We start from the raw sequence: 15,341 nt of genomic DNA, 5'->3' as shown, positions 1-15,341 counted from the left end.
CCCATGTTTGATTTCAGATCATCTATTCACATGGATAGACTTGTAGTTGAGCGAAAGATTGAATGAGATTGAAGACCTCGGATCTAGTTTCATCTATTCGGGCTGCAATATTTTTAGGAGTACTAAATCAAATGTACAATGGCCTTACATTCATGGTCATCCATTCATGGGTCTATATTTGTACATGTAATGAAAGTTTATAAGCTGAGCATGGGTGTGCCTTCCCTCAACAAGTTCATGAGAAAAAATCAAATTAACATGATATATGTATTGTAATTGATGCAAGTCACCTTATACTTCGAAACCTCCTCTACACATAGTAAAGCATTTCACTTGACATACATATTTACGACTTCATGCTTTAGGGGGAAACTGTTATAGATCCATTTAGGAACATCAACCCAAACTTACATATCAGTACTATTAGGGAACATCAAACTCTAATTCAGTTGTTACATGCCCTACATGAAGTCAACCATCAGAATGCCTCCTTCCTAAGAGATTCCATGACTAAAATCGTCCAAAAACTACTTCTAAGAAGATCAGCACAGGCAAGCCTTTATCAGGGTGCACTACAGTGCAACTCAGTACACTACCAGAGTGCATTGTAGCACACTTGAGCCATCTTTGGCCTGTGCTGGGTGAATTTGAGCGAAATCTGCATTGGGGTTTGGAATATTCTTATCCATAGGATGCCTCTAGAAGTTTCCCAAGGCTATCCACTCCTTTGGGCTCAAAACTGGATGAGGGAGGGAGTTAAGGAACATCAATCCCTTTATCCCTTCCTCCATGGAACTAAATTCTAAGTTTGGGAGGGAATTCATTATCACCATTTATGGCGTTACTTCCTTCATTAACAGATAAAAAGACCACTCATATAAGTGATCAGGGGCTGGAAATCATTGAATTATAGGGAGATGTTGTTAGTATGAGACTTGAGTTGGTTTCAATTATTGTAATGATGTCAAAATGTCTTTCTTTTTATGAGGAGAGGATAGGATTGAACTGGAGGAGTGACACTAAATCAGGCAAATTGGGTTGTAACTCTTCCTTTTACTAATAAAGTGTTCAAATCTTTTTCCATATGTTTGTATTGTTCATTGATGCTTTCGTATGTGTATTATGCACTTGATTCCATTTTATGTTTAATCAATAGATCATTGTCATATGCTTTGATCGTTTTTTGTCTTCTGTATGTGTGCAGGTATTTTTCAAGTGGATTAAGTACCGAAAGGAGCAACATAATTGGTCAAGGGAGATAAGGAGTAAGTGAAAGCTTTAGGTAGGCTTCTTTACTATCTTATTTAATCTATTGGTTATAGAAAAAGTAGAGAATGCTTTGCACTGTTGTTCTAGACTTAGCTACTAGTGTAGGGGTTTAAGCGTTTATCTGTAGACACTAAAACTTCCTAAAACACATCTCTCACAGGTATGGCAGATCGCGAGCCCTCAGAGGAAGGGCATGTACAATTGATGGAGCTTGAAGAGAATCAATTTTTGGCAGGATTTCACTAGCAAGTATAGAAGGTGTTATCACTTGGAATTCACCTAGGCTGAGATAGACAAACTCTCAAGGCTACATCAAACCATTTCACCTCGTAGCTAGCCCTACGAGGTATGAGAACGCTCTCTCGGGTCAGATTTGATAGATCTTTCAATATGATTAGGCTGACCAATTAAGAATAAAGATTCTAGGCTAGTAAATTGATAGGGGGGTTGATTTAATGATTTTTGGGGTTTTTGGTGGCAATTGGAGGGAGTGCAATTCAGGGTGCGGGGATTGAGCACAGTTTTTGCAGGGGGATCTTTGGGGCAAGGTAGGAGTGAGTGCTGATGCCTTAATCTGAGATGGAGGATCAGGAATGATAGAGGAGGAGCTAAAGAGGGCAAACAACAACTTTGAATCCTCTTTAGACAGTGGAAAACATAGATATTGAACAAAATTAAAAGCTGAGCATGGCATGCATGAATTCAAACTTTATCACTTCATCTGTTCAATTAGCAGCAAAGAAAGAGATGGAACACATAAACACACTTACAATAACATGTAGAGAACACACCATCAACACAACAATCCACAAGAATCCACAATGATGTCTGCAAAACCCTGGCCTTCCTTTTCCTTAAATTGCAGTAATAGATGTACAATATGCAATAATACTTCTCCCACAAGAGTCCAACCATGAAAGTGAGAAAGAGAGAGCATAATATAGACCATCTAACTCCTTTCCCCACCTCTAGGGGTCGAGCTCAGCTTCCTAGGAGCAGTTTGAATAATTCTAAACTAAGAACTAGAAAATAGGCAGCCAAACAACTTGCCTCTATTACTTAGCTAACTCATCCATGCATTAATTTTTCACTTTTTACATCATGGAAGCTTCTATAAGGGTAAAGAGAGATAAAATCTATCAAAGTGCCATGAAAATATTACATTTATCCATCATCTACAAGTAAAAATGGTCAACCATAGTCAAAACAGTGTTTTTTGACAAAAAAGGTCAATTCTGGCAAAGCTGGCTCGAATGGTCGCGCCCCTTTGCAGCTACTTTTGAGTGGGTTCCACTGATCCAAATCAGGTGCAAGATGGCTCATTGGAAATCTTGGTCTGTCTACTTTCCATCCCAAGTGGAATTTCTGAATTTGGAGTTGTTTTGCCCCCTCAAAAACCATTTCTCCCAAGGTCACTTTCTGCAACTCAAAAAGTGGGCAGAAAGTCATTTTTTTGATGTATTTTGAGCTTTTGGAGGCTCAAATCTCAAAATCAGGCTTCTCCCAAGTATTGGAAATTTTTCTCTTTGCATTCCCTTTCCAAAAATGCCAAGTTTTCAAAATTCCGAGCAATCCTCCAGAATGGTCTCACCCGGGGTGAGACCATTCCACGGGCAAAAACCTGTAATTTTACCAAAAATTTGCAAAATGCTCCAAAATTCTCAAAATTTTCAGATTTTGATGCTAGATCAAGGCTGATCAGTACCATGATGAGTGAGAGATGCCTCAGCCCAGATGCGGAGTGGATTTGTCCTTTTCTTCTTCTTCCGGGCCTCTGACAGCTTTCGTTGGAGAATTTTCATTCTTGCTTTGCAAACATGTAATCTGTATGATGACCACCTTTGCCACCCTTACGAGGCCTCTGCTGTGTCTCAACCTCCGTGGATGATGATCGGTCATCACCTTGCTCATTAGTCTCAGTAGTTGACATGGTATTATTGAGCAAGGTGGAATAAACAAGTCAAAATGACCGCTGCCCTGCCTGCAAAATGCTGTGAAGTATGCTGTTTTCAAGGGGAAACATCATGAGGGACGTGTTAGGGGAGGGAATTTACATATAGGAAAGGGAAAAATATATATAAGCAGGGAATTTTGAAGGAAAACATCACATAATGCTAAACATGTCATTCCATCTCTCACCATTTGCAAATCAATACTTTATTTAGGGAAACTGTGTTTTTTAAGCACCAAGGGAAAGGACAATGAAAATCTTCATCATGGAGGGAATGATGTCATGTGAGTTAGGGAGATGAGGGGATATAGGGAATTGGGGTTAGGGAAACAATGAAACCTTTTTAACAATCACTGCCAATCAATTTTCATAACAGCAGTTCATTTAAACAGGGGTAGTTTCATTTTTGCATTTGTCATTGGGAATTAGGGTTTCACTGTATGCTTTGACATTGGGGATGGAAATTCAATTGCATAAGGAGCTTTGTATGAAGGGAAATGCAATTTGAATTAGGTTTTCATATGGGGAATATATAGGGAAAAACAGAGTCTTAAGGATGGGGAAGAATACCATGTTAATGCAAAACCCTAATCACAGCAAAACTGGTCTTTTTTGATAGCTATGCAGCTGTACATTTAATGGATTTTTGTCATGACTTTAACATAGCTTGCAACCTTTGACATATACATAGCAAGATGACATTTTTCTTTATTTTTTATAAGGCTATGCAAATGGCATTTTCACTGTTTTTACAATTCTTGTGTGCATGCCTTGTCATCACTTTCTTTTTGTTTTTTTACAATGTTTTTTACTTTGCTGTGTATTAACATATGCAAATTTGCTGTGTAGAGAGTGTAGGGTTTTAATCATGTAGCATGGGGAAAAGGTAGGATTTGTATGGTTAGAAAGAACTAGGGTTTGATAGGATTTAGGGGTAGGGTTTGTATGGTTAATTTGCAAATGAGATCAATAAATATGACATATTAACATATGTGATTAACATGGGAAAATGAAAGGAGGGACATAAGGAAAGAAAATTGCCTTGAAAAACAAACAAACTGTCATAACATATGCTTGCAAAACAACCATCATTCAACCTATCTTCTATTGTTTTCTTGCATGACAAAACATGACCATAAATCTCCTTTGAATCCATGACACACTCATAAACTTGATAAAGGAGGCATACCTTGGAAAAAACCTGAGCAAATTTGGAGAAATTTGGAGTTTGGATGAATTTCGGTGAGTTTTCTGTGCAGGCGGACCAAATGGTCGCGCACCACCCTGGAATGGTCGTGCACCACTGGAATGGTCGCGCCTGTGTAAATTTACACAGGGAAATGCTCGTGGAATGGTCGCGCACCACCCAGGTGGTCGCGCACACCTGTGGAATGGTCGCGCACCTTCCCAAGCGCTGGATTTGCAGAAAATTGCCACGAAATCGCCTTCTTTGCCTCTAGCACGAAATTTTCACTTTCAATTGCACAATAAGAGTGACTAAAGAGGGAAATTAGCTTTTATAGGGTCATTTTAAAAAAATTTAACTTTAGAACCCACTTTCTAATGTTTTCAACTTGCTTTTCTTTTTAACACTGTTTAGAGTCTTTTTGTCCTGAAATGAGCTCTTTTGATGCGTTTGACTCCGTTCTTTTTGTAGGTTGATCGCCTGATGGACTGTAGTGAAGGAACCAGGGTTGTTGTCGGCACTTTTACAAATTTTTGAAAATTTCTTTATTTTTACAAATTCCTCATGGCCTTGGACTTAAAAACAGGGTTTTTTAAATCCAAGGCATAAAGTGAGCTGTAGCTGAAGAAAATGATAATGAAACATATGTACAAAATTCCTTCCGGCTTGCTGGGCACTTACCGACCATGACTCATTACCTTGAAATGATTTTGACTCAAAACCCTAGACCTAAGACCATGGGATCTCAAGACAAAAAATAAGAACAAGCATGACTCAATTACATTGTTGTATGACCTGATCCAGCAAAGCCAAGAAGGGAACAAAGACCAGCTCCTCCATTCAGTGTTATGGCATGCCTAGTGGGATGCAAAACTGACACTGATGAGACACCTATAAATGCATATGCAAAGAGTTATTGATCACTGATGGAGGGCTCAAGACCGACACTAACAGAAGGAACACGAAAATACATAGCATGATTGCCACATCAAGCTTCGCACATTCAAGGTAAATGATCTCGTCTTGATATATGATAGTAAATTCAGTAAGTTTTTGGGTAAATTCCATATGCATTGGCTATGGACATATATTATCAAATAAAGTAGAGATTGAGGTGCAATTCAGCTCGCGAAGCTAAATAGAGAACCATTTTCGGGAAGGGTGAATGGGAGAATATTGAAGTTGTATACATGGGATCTTGCGCAATGAAAATATGGCGGCAGGATATTCTTAGTGCTCCAGTTAGTTGCAAGGGAGTGTAAAACTATAAAATACACTGTCAGGTTTGGATGACAACGTAGCAAACAAGCTGCATGAAAAGTGATGAAGTTGCAGTCTATGAAGTTACACCATGGAGGGAAGTGTCATGCAACACAGTAGAAAAGTGACCATTAGAGTCACTGTTCATGACTTGACAGCCAAAAGACGTTAAGAGAAGTGGGATGGCAACATTTAAAGTGAAAATCTTTGAAGATCTGCCACTAAAACAACATTAATTGTCAGAAATTGGGGGGAATGGCCCGATTTGAATTCAACAATCCCTATAATTTATGCATGTTAGTCCAACAGAGAACACTTTGCACTCTCAAAATTTCTAGTGAGATTTGTTGTCTGTCGCCTATGAACTGATCATATTGGGAGGATTTAGTTGCGAGCCCTGCATTTGCTAAGTTTTCTGAGCTAAATCAGAAGTTCATTCTAGAGAAAATGCTTGGACCAAGTCCTGTTGAGACTGTGAGCACTGGTGGCGGTGTTTCCTCTAAGGGAGCTACCCCAAAAGTGGTAAGTATGGAAGCTCCGACTCCTGTGCCTATTGTGCTAAGGTCACCTAGACCAAAGCTTATGCCTACTAGAGAAACTCAAACATCCAAACCAAAGAAGGACAAGCAGAAAAATCCAGTACCGGTGCACGAATCACCAAGAAAGAATTTTGTCTATAACAGACCTAGCACTACAATTAGCCATCCAGGTCTTAGCAGGGAAAGTGATGAGGATATGCCACATGGATAAATTTCCAGTGCCTATAGTTTCCCTTGCTACACAGTGCATGAAAGGTATCTAGTATAATTGGTCAAGATACCTCTGTCAAGATTTCCTCGCAAACTGTTGCGAAGCCCAAGATGAGACCAAGTTGCTTCACTACGCTTGGTCGTTGCTGTCGATTGTGTTAGTTGCATGGGAATTTCCAAAGGACAGCCAATTTCCTCCACTTGAGGAAGGATTGTTGGAGGCAACGCAATTCACCTCCTTATGGGCTACAAAGGACCCCGCACGAATTACCGAAACGAAGATATTTTGGGTCCTTATGGAACCGAGTCTCTACATGGCCATTAACTAGCATCTAAGGTTGTCCCCAACCTTGTACACACAACTGTCACCCTACGCGACATTCAAGGATGACTTCCATAGAATGTACATTCAAATGCAGAAGGATCCAAAGTAGAAATGGTATGACTTGCCATATTTGGTGACGGAAACAAATGTGCAGGAGGTGGTAGCACGATGGCCTATAGAGTGGCGTGCCCCCTCAGACTTAGATGTTGGAACAAGCATGAGCATGGGACGTTCTACTGCGTAAATGAGAAAGGAGGCCACTAAAAAAGTTGCACATACACTCGTAGAGAAGAAAAAGAAGGAAGTCGCAGAAAAGGCTCGGGTGGAACAAGAATGTGTTGCTAAGGAGCAGACAAAATAGGAGCATCGCGAATCATAAAAAAGTGACAAGTCACCTTTGCCAGATACAGAGGAGGAGGAACTTTCAGGGCAAGGCGGTGGAGGAGATGAGGGATAGAGCATCCCATTTATTCTAAAGAGAAGCGGTAAGAAGCAATAGGGAGGTATAAGGAAGAAGCAGAAATCAGACAAGTCGCAGGGTGATCCCATGGTCTTAATAGAAGTCGATCTTGATGAGATTGGGAATAAAATTAGGGATACCATGACTGAAGTGTTATAGCAGTTTGACCAACAATATATGTAGATGTTGGGGAGCATCCAAAAGGGTCTGCATGAGCTGCAGATCTAGGAAAATAGAATACAAGTGGGTACTGGACAAGGGAGCCTAGTACCTGAGACAAGCCAAGAAGTTGAGTTAGTAAGGACCCTATACTTTAGGAATATTACATTACCAGATGAGTCCCTTCATACAGAGTCAACTGATGATTGCATTATCCTGAGTACTATCAAAGAAATCAGACTAAATGTAGCATCATTCTCCAACGAGACCCTCCACGTGCTACATGCAGGGGTGGCAAATGAATTGAGAGATGGAGGAGCAGTGAGTCCTCAACCTCATCAGCCAATACAGAGTGAACAATGAGCAGATGTTCGCTGAAAAGACAGAGGCTCTGAAGGAAAAGGATACGCTGTAGGCGCAAAGTTCACGACTAAATTCAGCAATCATGGAGACATGTAGGACAGTGCCTAAGTTTCACATCCCGGAGGATGCACAATGAGAAGAAAAGATCATAAAATTAGATGTTGGTTTGCACGAAGCTAAAGCAAAGGTTGGCTGAGTTTAGTTTGAGCTCAACATGAAGATCACAGAGCTACATTTAAAGTTGCAGCCCACGACTTTGCTTGAGGTCTGGGAGTGGCGCAGAGGCACGATAAAAGAAGGAATGAACACTTTGGATGCCATAGTTGCTGACTACACGACATTATTCGAGCAAGCAATGGAGTTAGTGACCAATATACAGGAGGATCCAAAACTACAAATGCTAAATACATAAGTGAGGGAGTTGCAGCGGTAGTACGATGAAGTCAGGGCCATTGTGCGCTCCATTGCACCAGCACAGCGACTTGCTAAACTACAGGAAGGGAAGCAACTCCTCACGCAGGTGGGGGAAGGACAAAAGTGCAAGGCCTTGCTAAAGGCTAGGCTGCAACAATGGTTGGAAGAAGCTTATCAATTCATGACCACTATCCAGGATAAGCTAAAAGGGTTGCAGCAGACACAACAAATGATGAGGCTGGGAGTCGTAGGACCAGCTACATAAAAACTAGTTCAAGAAGTCAAGGAGTCAACCACTCAGAGAGTTACCGAAGTCGGAGTGATCCAAGTAGAGATGGGGGAACTTTGTAGTAAGACCGTAGCACCAGCTAAGTGACTCAAGCGTGAGTCACGATCTTTGTGTTGGGGGCCTATTGGGATGGAGTCCCCTGGGTCAGTTTTAGGATTAAAATAACCTAAGTTCTGATACATTTTTGTAATTAATGTAAAGTCTCCATGATTTGTGGATGTGGAGCATGTAGATGATTAGGGTTCAAAGGGGTTTTAGCCCCCTGTTTATGTAAATTTTGAGTCGGTTTTGAGATCCACCCATGGTTCGCAGATCATGGGATTGTATGAAAAAGGTTATAAATAGATGTGTCTTAGAGAGTCTAAGGCAGATATTGGATGTAATGGACAGGTAGAAGGGTAGTGATAGCGAAGAGAAGTGGGTCATATAGGAGAAGAAAGGCTCTGGAAGTGAGTGCACAAAGGCCTAGGTAGAGTCTGCAGCTGACTGCATGGACCCCTGCAGCTGAGTGCGCAAGGTATTTTTGAGTCTGTAAATTTGAATTGAAGATCAATAAAGACAGTTACCAAAGAATTCCTATGTATATCTATTTTAAATTTGTTTCTATTAATGATATATGTTGCCTATCAATAATGTGTTTTATGTAATATTGATTGAATGTTGTGTGATTCTCTTTAATAAGTCTTAATGAATGTATGCAATGCATGTTAAGTACTTTCGCGAAGATTCTGATGAATTCTATTATGTTTACTAATAACTTAAGTAGATCGGCATGAACATTAATCTAGGGTTGCTCTCTAATGCACATAAGTGGATATATTGACTAGTAAAGGTCTGCAAAGACCGATCGTAGGCCTTCGCGAAGGTCTAAAGGCCATTTTGACAGAGTTGCATTAGTGTGCCCTAAGAGAGTATTGATTTGCACGAAGGCAAATATGAGGTACTAAAAGACATCACACTAGTCTCTGGCTACAGAAACGTGGTTCTAGCATCCCCCCATACTGATTCAGGTGAGACTGTAGCCTGCACTACACGGGTTGTCACTGAAAGGGCCAGTAGTGTAGGGATTTTTTGGTTGGTGCAACTAAATCTGAACCTAGGTCAGGACCCCCCAAGCCAACAAAATATCAGTCAAAATGATGGATGTGTTTATGAAATTTCCCAACCTACGTGCCATGGAAAACCTTATGGTATATAACTCATTACAAAAGAACCACATGTGTGGAGAAATTAAAGGTTTTTATATGGAATTCATAGGAACAAATGGTTGGACTACACCGTGACTCAAATATGTTACCAACGAAGAGGTGAAAAATGCATTTGCTAGCAAAATTAGTCATGAAACTGAGAAAACCTTATTTACTTTCATCTATTACACATTCTAGCAATCCAAGAATGTTATTTCAGTGGAATGTGACAAATAATTTTACGATGTACACCTGAGGAAGCATGGAAGTGTGTTGGGGGCCTATTGGGATGGAGTCCCCCGGGTCAATTTTAGCATTAAAATAACCCAAGTTCTGATACATTTTTGTAATTAATGTAAAGTCTCCATGATTTGTGGATGTGGAGCATGTAGATGATTAGGGTTCAAAGGGGTTTTAGCCCCTTGTTTATGTAAATTTTGAGTCGGTTTTGAGATCCACCCATGGTTCGCAGATCATGGGATTGTATGAAAAAGGTTATAAATAGATGTGTCTTAGAGAGTCTAAGGCAGATATTGGATGTAATGGACAGGTAGAAGGGTAGTGATAGCGAAGAGAAGTGGGTCATATAGGAGAAGAAAGGCTCTGGAAGTGAGTGCACAAAGGCCTAGGTAGAGTCTGCAGCTGACTGCATGGACCCCTGCAGCTGAGTGCACAGGGTATTTTTGAGTCTGTAAATTTGAATTGAAGATCAATAAAGACAGTTACCAAAGAATTCCTATGTATATCTATTTTAAATTTGTTTCTATTAATGATATATGTTGCCTATGAATAATGTGTTTTATGTAATATTGATTGAATGTTGTGTGATTCTCTTTAATAAGTCTTAATGAATGTATGCAATGCATGTTAAGTACTTTCGCGAAGATTCTGATGAATTCTATTATGTTTACTAATAACTTAAGTAGATCGGCATGAACATTAATCTAGGGTTGCTCTCTAATGCACATAAGTGGATATATTGACTAGTAAAGGTCTGCAAAGACCGATCGTAGGCCTTCGCGAAGGTCCAAAGGCCATTTTGACAGAGTTGCATTAGTGTGCCCTAAGAGAGTATTGATTTGCACGAAGGAAAATATGAGGTGCTAAAAGACATCACACTAGTCTCTGGATGCAGAAACTTGGTTCTAGCATCCCCCCATACTGATTCAGGTGAGACTGTAGCCTGCACTACGCGGGTTGTCACTGAAAGGGCCAGTAGTGTAGGGATTTTTTGGTTGGTGCAACTAAATCTGAACCTAGGTCAGGACCCCCTAAGCCAACAAAATATCAGTCAAAATGATGGATGTGTTTATGAAATTTCCCAACCTACGTGCCATGGAAAACCTTATGGTATATAACTCATTACAAAAGAACCACATGTGTGGAGAAATTAAAGGTTTTTATATGGAATTCATAGGAACAAATGGTTGGACTACACCGTGACTCAAATATGTTACCAATGAAGAGGTGAAAAATGCATTTGCTAGCAAAATTAGTCATGAAACTGAGAAAACCTTATTTACTTTCATCTATTACACATTCTAGCAATCCAAGAATGTTATTTCAGTGGAATGTGACAAATAATTTTACGGTGTACACCTGAGGAAGCATGGAAGTGTGTTTTACTTAGTTGTTGTACACTGAGAATGTTATTCAGTCTTTGTATGCCAGATGTGTACCATTGATTGTATTTATTACATAGATACATTAGAAGAAGTCGAATATGGGCGTTAAAGGAGGACTAAAGGGTTGAACATTATAATGTTTGTAAAATCTAGATAATTATGAAAATGTATAGCATGCCAGAGGTACATTATGGTTAGAGTATTCCTGATATGAATTCAATATGCTAGGGATATGTGTTGAGGGTGCTAGAAGTATGCCAATGTATGACAGAACAAAGAAAAGTAAAAAATTGTAATTAGGGTTTCTAGAGTGAAGATTATGTTTCTAAACCTATTTTAATTTTCACTGAAACCGGTTGATGTAAAAAGACTAGAAGATAATCTTTCCAAGAGATATTTCTTGCCCCATTTGTCAACTGACAAATTATCCAAGTAAATATTATGCTTGTGGGTGTAGTTCGAAAACAATAAGACAAAACTATCAAGAAGTGTAGAAATCGTAATTTATTTAATTCCTAAGATATTCTCATCAATATGGCCTCCTTTTTTTAGTGAAAATACTGAGCATGGATCTCCCATCAAGTAAATATTATGAGGTTGCAATTCTTCATTGTTTTGCAGTTTTTGGTGTTTCAGCTAGTAGAATGAAAATATTCTGCTAAATCCACCAAAAAAAACGAAACCGTTCCTTGCAAATATCATAGGAAGATGTGTGTTTTGAATAATAGTGATTCTCATAGATAAAGTTGTCTATGATTAGCCTAACACATTTCAAATGAACATGCACTCATTTAGCCACCACAACTAAAATTTCATTTCATGTTGCTGATGTGTTCTTACACCATCAAGTCATTGATAAGAATCTCTTCTCTACATTTTCAAGGATGAATTTGATATACAAACTCCTATTTCTATTGATACATTTGGTGCTTTGGATCTATCTATGACATACATTACCTATGGGACTAGCCTACTTGGAGATAAGGTAGAATTTTCACCAATTTTATAATAATAATAACGTGGGAACTACACCAGTGGGCGTAATATATAATCCAATCAATTATCCATAGATAACGAAAGATGGATCTTACAATGATCCATTCAATCTAGAAGTAGGAAGTGAAGATACATTTTTTGGGTGAAACGTGATGCCTTCTCATCAAAAGGACGAGCCTAGATCCCATGGTAGTTTTTACCAAACTATCTACTTAGAGGAAAATGATTGATACAGGAACACAATTTAACATGATTTTTGCCTCTTGGGTTTAGTTCATTATTCATGTTTGGATCCATCCTCTGGAAGACATCGAACATGTATCAAAAATATGAGAAACATGAAGCACAGAATATTAGTACAGGCCTCACGAGTGAAGTTTCATTCACAAAAGTCGGAAACCTAAGTTTTACAGGTTTCAACGTGCCACATATTGCATGCCTTGGGTAGAATTTTAGGGGAGACGGTATATCCTCTCAACAATGTCACACATGGTAATTTAGTGCTTTCTAATGTGCATATAGTAAACCAAATTACATCTTCCATGGGAGTAAGTATAATGGTGGGTCAATCTCATTTGTAGCCAGAGATACTATTAACAAGGTGATTCAATAGGTAAACCAATGAGTTGAATTTAGATGACTCTTTATATGTAGTGAATTGAAATGAGATGACTTTATACATATTTTATATATTGTTAAATATGGGCCTCACAACTTAATTGATTGGGAAACTACCTATGTTAATTTTTACTAATTGATGTATCATAAATTGTTCAATATGGACCTCACAACTATATTTGATGTAGGAGCAATTAGCTCAACAATATCATTGTATTTTAGTAAGGCATAGGGGGTCTTGTGTTTCCAAGGAAGTTGGTTTCCTAAGTGTGAATTAATGTAATTATTTAGGCTTTTGAGTGATTTTAATGAGAATAGGATTTAATTGAATATTGTGAGACATATTTGTAAATATTCTCGAATGTAGGAGAATATGAGAGATTTAGGATAGTTGAGAGATTGAGGGATTTGAGAATTAATTGTAAAACTCAGATTAGGAGTTAGTTCATGATTTTGTGGATTGGAGAGGATCCTTAGGGATGAGGAAGAGATTTTAGGATTTTGTTCAGGAGTTCATGGATCTAAACCAAGAATTGATTTTAGAATCCCTTTGTATAAATGTAAGCCTAAAAGGCATAATCAGTGGTTAGATAGGTTAGATAATTAAGATAGTTAAAGAGTAGAGGTGTGATTGTAAGCCTATGGGCAGATTGTAAACAGAGGCCATTGACATTAGAATATCAGGCCAAAGATAGAGAAATTGTATAACTATGTATTATATATATATAGATTGATTTTAAAACTGTATAAGTGTGAAATTCGAGTATTGAAGGATAAATTATGCATGTGTCAGTGATTGTGTATAATATACGTATGAAAGCGGAGTTTGTCTGAATACACAGAGGGAAAGAATGATATGAAGGATTATAATGGATCGTTGGAATCCATTCGAAGAATCAAAGTAATGTTGTGGAGCGATCGTGATTAAATAACTCATAGAATTAAGCTCAGGAGGGAATCATGCAGTGGAACAATGGAAGGACCAGAACCATTGAAATAACCGAAACCACAGAATAATATTGAAGAATGGTGGAAAATAGCATAAGTAAAGAGAAGAATGGGAAGTGAAGTATCGATGTACAGGGGCCGTTGGATCGGGAAGATCAACAGACAGGATCAAGTCACTGAGAACAAATCTATTAATATCGCATTGTAACATCGCAGGAGTAAATGAACCAACTTTAAGTGATTTCGATTTTTGATAAGTGATAGCATTGCTGGCCATTGGATCATATGACCTGATCAATGATGGAGGATCATGTTAAATCTCGCATCGCAATCTTTCAACGGTAAGTGAATACACCTTTGGCTCAAACGATATGTGATGTGCGATATGGATCGTATCGCAATGTTTCAAGAATGAATGAACTTGGCCCTTAACGAGTGCGACATGCGAAAATGTGACATGTGATGTGGAAGGAGCTGATAATTATTGTGACATGCAATATGCAAAGTGTGATAGAGTGGACCCGATAAGGAATAGATACAATTGTATAATATTTGATGTCCGACTGTGTTATCGCATCTCGGATGCGATAAAGAGTCATGTGTTAGTATGACCCACGAAGAATTGCGATTATGATAAAGGGAAATGTGGATAACTGTGCAAAGGCCATGGAAAGCACGGAAAAGGTATGGTTATGTATGCTTTGTGAATATTTCTATTATAAAAGGATTATAATAAATATAGCACCGATAGAAGGTTGTGAGGTTTAAGTCCGTGGATAACCAAAGAATAAGAGTGGGGTTGGTTATATACATGTGGCATAATGTTTAACGAAGGATTAATTAAAGAGTAATGAAGGTTGTGAGTGCTGGACAAAGTCCCGATAGAAAAGATGATTGAAGGGTTAGACTGGGGTTGTTAATAAATCGTTTCCACAGAGATTTAATAAAGGGGACCTTAAACCATTAAGAATTAATGATTTGACTCGGCATAGAGTTAAAATTCCTGGGGAAAAATAGATACATGCATTTTACATGCATACTGTGGGTATGCACAGGTTTTCCTGCATCAAAGTGGTATCAAATCAGAATTGTAATTGAAACGTTTGGTATTAAGGCAACACAAAGAAATTATGTGTGAATATTTCTTTGAAAAGAGTTTAGAATAGAGTTATATTCTGAAGGTGTGTATACAGGTGAATGGTGATGTGTAAGCAAGAAAGAGGAGATCAGATTTTAATCTGACAAATATTAATCACACAGAGGTAAGGTGTAGCAGAATATTGGAAGAATTGCAAATGCAAGAGACAGAGGATAATCCATTTGATGTGCAAGTGAATGGTAGGACAAGATCATACAGAGATCTTGAAGGTGAGGTGATATATATTTTTTTTTATTTGATTTGAAGATTGGATAATATGTGGTTTTTATAATGATACACATGTAGCAACATAAGGAGGTGAGAAGGTTGCAGCAATCTAGAGCGGGGAATGCTCAATTAGTTCAAGAGGAAAGAACCAGAGAGATGCTAAAAGACTGAACTCA

Source organism: Pinus tabuliformis, chromosome 3_2 (genome assembly GCF_031772625.1).
Source record: "Pinus tabuliformis cultivar Carrire ecotype Pingquan chromosome 3_2, CPIR1, whole genome shotgun sequence".
NCBI lineage: Eukaryota > Viridiplantae > Streptophyta > Pinopsida > Pinales > Pinaceae > Pinus > Pinus tabuliformis.
This window is presented reverse-complemented; position numbering follows the sequence as displayed.